The sequence below is a fragment of the Ictalurus punctatus genome, chromosome 13 (genome assembly GCF_001660625.3).
Source record: "Ictalurus punctatus breed USDA103 chromosome 13, Coco_2.0, whole genome shotgun sequence".
NCBI lineage: Eukaryota > Metazoa > Chordata > Actinopteri > Siluriformes > Ictaluridae > Ictalurus > Ictalurus punctatus.
This window is the reverse complement of record NC_030428.2, coordinates 12,949,212-12,956,678: the sequence shown is the minus strand read 5'-3', so window position 1 is coordinate 12,956,678 and position 7,467 is coordinate 12,949,212. Positions and strand designations below refer to the sequence as shown.

Sequence of the window (7,467 nt, the reverse complement as noted above, 5' to 3'; positions counted from 1 at the left end):
TGTGCTCGACTAGTGGGTGTATTTGGACTACGGACAAAAGGGGCGGGGTTTTCTCGGGAACTGAGGAAAATCCCTTATTTTAGCAACAGAGTGCAGCGACTTTGAATCAGTTGGGCAAAATAAAACAAACCCTTAGCATGTTCAGAGTACTCTACAATAGTTAATTTAACACAGGGAGTATTAAAAGAAAGTCAGATTTTAAGTGTTCTAATGCCCAGGCTTGTAGTCGGTATGACGTTTAGCCTAGTTAGGTTGTTCAGTGGTTGTTGCTGTTTTTTTTTTTTCTTCTAAAAATGGAAGCCTTTTTTTAGGGAGCTACATAGCACCTTTAATGGCTTCCCCAAAGAAACAAGCCAAAATGGTTCAGCTTTACTCAAGGGTACTTTGACTAGGTAAGGCTTTGCTTTCTAAGGGTTCTTCATGAAATGTGTCGAACCTGAAGTGGGAAAATTTCTTTATTCGTTTAGAATAAAGAAATATCAGTCAAGTCTTTTTATATGTAATCATTTCCTTTTCCAAAAATAAACTTCTTTTCCAATTCCAATCTTTGACATTTCATACAGGATCCAATATCCAATGTTTTGTCTGATATCCAATACATCTTTCTCTTTTTTTGCTAGTCTTAGCCTGATATTGGTAGTGGGTGTTGGATTGGTGCCATCTCTAGTTTTTAAATGTTTAATGGTTCTAGCTTTCTAAAGAGCTTCTACTTGGAACATTTTCTAATAGGGAAACACTCTGTTTTAAGGTTTTATACAGAACCATTCAGAATGCCCATGTGGGATACATCGAAGAATCGTTTAGGATTCTAATGAAAGATTATAGAGCCACTTGCTTGAGAGCCTCAGGTGAGCTATAGAAACATTGCCTATACTCATTCTCACATCAAATTAGCTCATGTGCTCTCAAAATTAAAATGTTAATGTGGATTTTCAATAGTTATCTATCTGGGACAGGACAGCGCACTTCGGGATTTCTGGTAAACATAAGCATATCAAAGAATCATTTAAACTTACCCACAGGAATCTTTGGCTGGTCTTTCTGCTTTTGATTGTACAGACACATGGACACAGGGCAATATGTTTACTTATGGTTTATTTCAATGCCAAGACCTGAATTTTTTTTCTGTTGATTTATGCAAATTAACAGACAAATGCAACCTCTATAATCAGTTGGCTTTTTTCCCAATTCTGTAAACACTATTGGATTCATATAGTTTATAGTGCACTTTGTTCTCCAAAGAGAATGTGAAGAAAGCAGTAGTTTGTCAAAATCAAAGCCCCAATAAAAATGTGTTTCTTCTTTGACTACCCTCATTCTTCCTGAATGTGTTCATACTTTCCTCATTAATGTCCACTGAAGCAACCTATACTAGAGCTTCTCAGAGTAAAAACGCTTTTCTTCAAGCATGCCAGCTATTTGCTAAGAAAAAATGTGTAGCTTTTGGAAAAGGTTCAGTTGTTGGTCCCCAAAGGGAGGCCAGATTACATTTTAGCCTTTGTGCTCCACACTTTTGACTTTTCCACAATCCATCTTACCATGTCTTCTTTCTTCCTTCCCTTCCTTTGTCACAAGTTCAAAGGATCCATCCATGTGTCTTTCTTGGTCCTCAAAGATCTAATTTTTTGCACCTAAAACTTGTCTCTAATTCTTCAATAATAATAAAGAGGTTTGTCCATTTGTTGACTTTTTTTTTTTTTTTTTTTTTAAATAATTAGAGTACAGCAAGGATTTTTTTTATTAACTACTGATCATTGAACTCATTTATTCTTTCAAAGTGTTTCTCTCTCAGCTCCTTTTGCAGTCCCCTCACACAGAAACCGCTGGTATTCAGGCCCCTCAGCTGTGATTCCTGTGCTGTGAGGAGAGCCAAAAGGGAACCAATCCAGTGCTGAACTTTTAGCTTATCATGGAAATGTTTATTAAGCTCAAGGTTGATGGATGTCCCGGGGCTGACTCTGTGCAGCATTACTTTGTAATGAGCATTGGGACAACAAACAGTGCATGCTGAAGTTTATAATGCCACAGTTCACTTGAGGAACACACAGACAGATATAAAGCCATTTAAGCATGCTTTCAACTGTTTTTCCATATTGTGAAAATAGTCGTTGACAAAACAATGAATTTTTAAAATGATCTGTGTAAGATTCCTACATTTGGTTCTTAGTGTTGGTTAAGTGTTAAAAAGCCAGGCCTCAGTGTATTCAATGTTTTTATTGCCTTATTCTAAGTTTGTTTGTCTCCTTTGTTCTTTGTTTGCTTTTTCTCCAATCACTGATGCTTTGCTTTTCCCTCTCCCGCTCTGTTTTGCTTCTTGATCAGTAACTGGGGCGATAAGAAAGTTGCTTCTGATGTTTGTGTGAATATAGCTGGCATCCATCCCTGGTGACCATTCAGCCAGGTGAGATTGTGTCTCTGTGCTCTCTCTATGTTTAGACTATACCAGCATCCTTTTGTGCAGATATGGATCATGGTGTCATTTCCTGAATATGATGAGGGAACACTTACTGTAATGAATGAGAAAACAAGTGTCCAAATCTTAGAAGATACTGAAGGCTGAGCTTTAGTGGAAACAGTGAGTCTGTGTTCTCACATGTTGCGTGGGGTTACTTGCCTCTTGGCCCTGTACTGGCCCATGTGATTACTACTGTGCATCTGGCTCAAAGTTGGGCTGAAACTGGTAGACAATGCTTTTTTGGAATTAGATAAAAACCTCTTTGGAAATATCCCATTCAGGCTTTGAGCATGATTAGCATGTACGTCTTCACTAGACAGTAACTGATATATGGTGAAGTCATAAAGTTGAAAGACAGGGAAAAGGGATAGAGGAAGAGGGGGGAAGGAGCTTGGGTAAAGTGGCTAACAGACATTTTTCCCAGAGAAGAAAGCAGGCTGTTCAATAAATTACTTTAATAAATTTTAACCACTTTAGAATTTACACAGGAAATGGACACATTTCATGGAAACTTCAAGAAAACAAAAGAAACAAATAAATGATGGCATACCAAAAGTCAAGATGTAATATAATTTTAAATCCTTTGATTAAACCCCTGTAACATTTCATCCGATCTTAGTCTGTATAGATTTTTTTTTTAACAGTAATCCATACAATACTATAACCATAGCAGTAATATGTGTTTTAGTCATATTCTCTCTGTAGAAATGGTGTGCCATATGGCTACAAATACATATTTAAATATTGTATTTACAGCATTTAACTGAATTCAAAAGATTATCTAACTGATTTTATATCATGTGTTTTAAGCTCAATACATTCTGCACATATGTCCAGGTTTGCTCACTGTTTGCAGCCTGTAAAATGAAAGATGGTTTAAGGGTCATTGATGTGAATTATTAGCTTGCTGAAAATCTTAGCAGACTTGTGTTTATAAAGGCTGTTTCCTGATCTACATTTCCTTTTTAGTGCAGAGTACAGTGTGTGTGTGTGTGTGTGTGTGTGTGTGTGTGTGTGTGTGTGTGTGTGTACTATGTGTGTGTAGTGTACAGTATGTGCTTCATGGACCACTAGAAATTTTTGAGAATGTTGGTAGCAGTGATTGTGGTTATTATTTTCAACAAATTGTAATTAACAACCACCATCTGGCTTTATGAGACACAACTAAAATAATCCTTTGTTTCATATTCCCCTGCATGAATGTTCCCCTAAAAAGCAAATATTTATTTAATTGTTATGCCAGGTCTCCTATTTGAGTTCCATTAGGAACTGGAAAGCAGTGCATGTTTGGATTATAAAAGCCAGATGTTGCCATCTGAGAAGGAAAGTGGTAAAATGGGTAGATGTGGGAGGGTGGGACTGTTAGACTTTAAGACTTTTCAGCACTGAAAATTCCTCATTTAAACCAAAAATAAAGGGCAGACATTTTTCTTGTAACCATTTTATGATTAGTTAACTCAGTAAAGGCTTGTGTGCTTGAGAAGCGACTTCTCAGTCTATCTGTCTCCATTTCCACCTGCTCCCTCCCTGACTTCCTGAAGAGTGCGTCGCTAATTAACATCCTGTTGGGAGTGGACCCTCTCTGAGCACTATGCTTCTTGGATGGAGGGGTGCAATGAGACAGGGGTGGGGGTGTAACTCAAGGAATGTGTTTGGACTGCATTCCCATTTCCGTGAATTCTGGCTTGTCAGGAAGCGAGGCTCAGGCGGTGGACAATAGACAATAGTGAGGCTAGGCCCTTGCTGGTGTGAGGCTCCAACAGGAAAAGCAGCACATGCACATAAACATTCAGCTACAGAGTCATGGCTGGAGTCTTCCACAGTGGATAAAAATAACAAGTTGACTGAGTTTTTCTTTTTCTGGTGCAAGAGGGATGATCTCAGTGGGACTCCAGCAGCTTTTGCTGTTCGTTTCTTACCCAAGTAGCTGTGGCTGGTCATGCAGGTTGGGATTTGAAGTGGCGACTTATCCCGTGGACAAAGTAGGACCTCTCCCTAATAATGAATCTGTTGACGTCATAACACTGATAACGAGATCGTATGTAATTATGTATTTGTCTACTTAGTTTTTAGTGTACAGCAAAGATTAAAAAAGATGGTCAAGTCTGTGTCTGTCCAGAGCTGTGACGTTTTGGCCTATTTATGATTGTGTTCCATGCATATCCTCGCACAGACAAAATGGCCTTTCTTCTCTTTCTCTGCAGGCAAAAACGCCTTTTTGATGAGAGAGGTCAGAGGAGAATTGCCAGACTGGTTTGAGCTGCAGGAAGGCTGCGGTAACTAAAAAAAAAAGAAAACATTCTTTACAACCATGGTGAGCAGAAAAACATCCCAGAATGCAGAACAAATCAAACCTTGACGTGGATGGGCTACAACAACTGAAGAAGAGCCAAAAAGAAGAATCTGTGGGCATAGGCTCACAAATGTCACTGGACATTTGAAGACTTGAAACATGTTGCCTGGACTGATATCCCTCTTGATTTCTGCTCTGACATGCAGGTAGTAGGCTCACTAATTTGTGTCAACACCATAAATCCATGAACCCCAACCTGCACTTTGTCAAGAGTTCAGGCTGCTGGTGGTGGTATAATGGTGTAGGGAATGTTTTCTTGACACACATTGGGCCCTTTAATACCAATCAATCATTGTTTGAATGACACAGCCTGCTTATTGATGCTGACCATGTGCATCCTTTTATGGCGACAATTTACCCATCTTATAATGGCTACATGCAGCATGACAACGTGCCATGTCACAAAGCACAATTCATCACAAACTGGTTCCATGAACATGACAATGACCCTATTGTACTTCATTGGCCTTCCCAGTCACCAGGTCTGAATCAAATAGGGCACCTTTGGGATGTGGTATAACAGGAGATTTGCAGCCTGAATGTGTAGCAGACAAATCTGCAGCAATTATGTGATTCAATCATGTCAACATGGACCAGAAGCTCAAAGGAATGTTTCCAATATCTTATGGAATCCATGCCATGACAAATTGGGCTGTTCTGTATTAATACCAGTTTTAGTATGGTGTTCCTAATAAAGAGGCCGGTGAGTGTACATCTGTTAAAAAAGAATAAACTTTATCTTAACTCTCCCCAAATACCCACACAAGCCACTGAGTGGAGAAAATTATTGTTTACATCATTTAAAGTAAAATTCCATCTCTTCTACAATTATATACTGTATGTGAAGTTACACGTCTTAGCATAATTAACACTAAACTGTGGTAGGCAGTGGAATCTTAATCTTAGTGTGCATGTTTGTCACAGCTGATGTAAGTGTAGAAATTGACTGGAACACTCAGTAATTTGCGCTTTTCTGCTGAAGTGAAGGCATCAAAATCAGAAATGCCTCAACTAAACAAGTGTAACTTGAAAACCAGGGATGAAATATGAAACTTCGGTGCAGCTATTTTTATTTGTGGACAAATAGAAATACTTTTTTATGCAAATACAATCGAAATAAATTGCAAACATTGTAAACTACACACCATCACCCTCTCACACAGGCAAAACCCTGCTGTGTGATGTTCCTTCATTTTCTTTTTCCAAACAAAGAACAGAGCATTTATAAAGACAGACTCAGTCTCTCAGGCTGTTGAATGCTTACCAAATCAGCAGGGTTCAGAGAAGACCGGACTGGAGCCTGCGGCTGCTGCGTGTGATGGCCTGTCTGAGGCTGCGCGGCCTCGTTCCCAGCCACCACTCTCTGGAACATTCCTTGGTCAAGGGCAGGAGTGGAGAGGAATAGAAGGCCTTATACAGCCACGCTTGCTGAATGTTTATTTCATTGCTTGTTTTTTTGGGCACAGGAAGATCTACACATCTGATTTTGTTGTGCTGCATGTGGACCAACTCATTCTCTGAGATAAATCTGCTACACATGCTGCTTTTGTGCTTTCATAAAATAACATGCCCAAATCAAGTGAGCCTTCGGTCTTCTGGTCATATGCAAATCTATGTACTGTATATTAGATCACCTGTGATTGAGTATGAAATGCAAATTGAGCAGGAACATGACAGAAAGTCTGTGTGGTACTTCCACTGGAACCTCTGACTGATACATGCACTCGCCTTCCTACCTACCAAAAGGCAGGCTGTCCCAGTCCTCCACCCAGTGATCTTATCCAGCTGAGCTTTAAATGATACCTAACTGAGTTGTTAATTCCAGAGTCACCCAACGTACAGTTAATGTCGAATGGGCATTTTTTCAAACAATCTTTCAGCAGTTGCCAGAGCTGTTTGTGTGTGACATTTAGGTTAACCACATATGAAGCAGTATATGCTTTAATTGCAAGCAAAGGCTCCACTTCTATTTAACAGGAATTCTGTCACATACAAGTGGTTTGGCCTCACTTGACTGTGTCTTGGGCAAAAGTCAATATATATTTTTTGTCAAAGAATGGTTTTACTTACTGTTTTGCTTTAATCAATTTTGTTTAAGAGAGAAAGCAATCAAAAAGCAATTTGAATTATTTTTAGTATCCTAGAATCAAGCAAAGGCCTTGTGAAGAAATCCCTTTTGGAATCCATCACAGTCAGAGAAAAACTTGTACTCATACTGTGTTTTGTATTTGTATTTCCAAAGATTGCGTTATATCAGTGTTCATTCACATTTGTATCTGCCTTTTGGAGAAACTACATATCAGGCAAAGGCTAAATAAACCCAATCAGTGTAACTTTTATTGCTCTACAGTCTGTACAGTCTTGTCTAACCCAGTGATCCAATCCAGAGGCCGAGGCTGTTAGAACAGATTTGTGTGTGACTGGCATTTCCTGTAGGCTGGCAGTGAATCGGAGAAAACTTCCTAACCAAGGCACCTTTCCCTTTCTGTCAAAATTCACACTAACCCCCTTCCTCCACAGTGTCCTCAAGAAGAACCGCAACTTCAATCAGTAACCTAAACTGTCCACCCAATAACACCCAATAGAAGAATAAAATGAAAAACATGGCATTTCCTGCTAATAGTAAATGAAAGGGACAAGCATTAGTCTGAACAGGGGA

General features: G+C 39.1%; 1 long non-coding RNA gene across 2 annotated transcripts; it reads left to right on the top strand.

The window, feature by feature from the left end:
• The first annotated feature begins 123 nt into the window (after positions 1–123).
• Positions 124–7,147, top strand: LOC124628814 (uncharacterized). 2 transcript variants are annotated; one of them, XR_008397747.1, is made up of 4 exons: positions 124–392; positions 749–848; positions 2,323–2,401; positions 4,326–7,147. It is a non-coding gene; the product is annotated as an uncharacterized LOC124628814 (long non-coding RNA). The 2 variants fall into 2 exon arrangements; XR_008397746.1 differs by lacking the exon at positions 749–848.
• Positions 7,148–7,467: the final 320 nt, after the last annotated feature.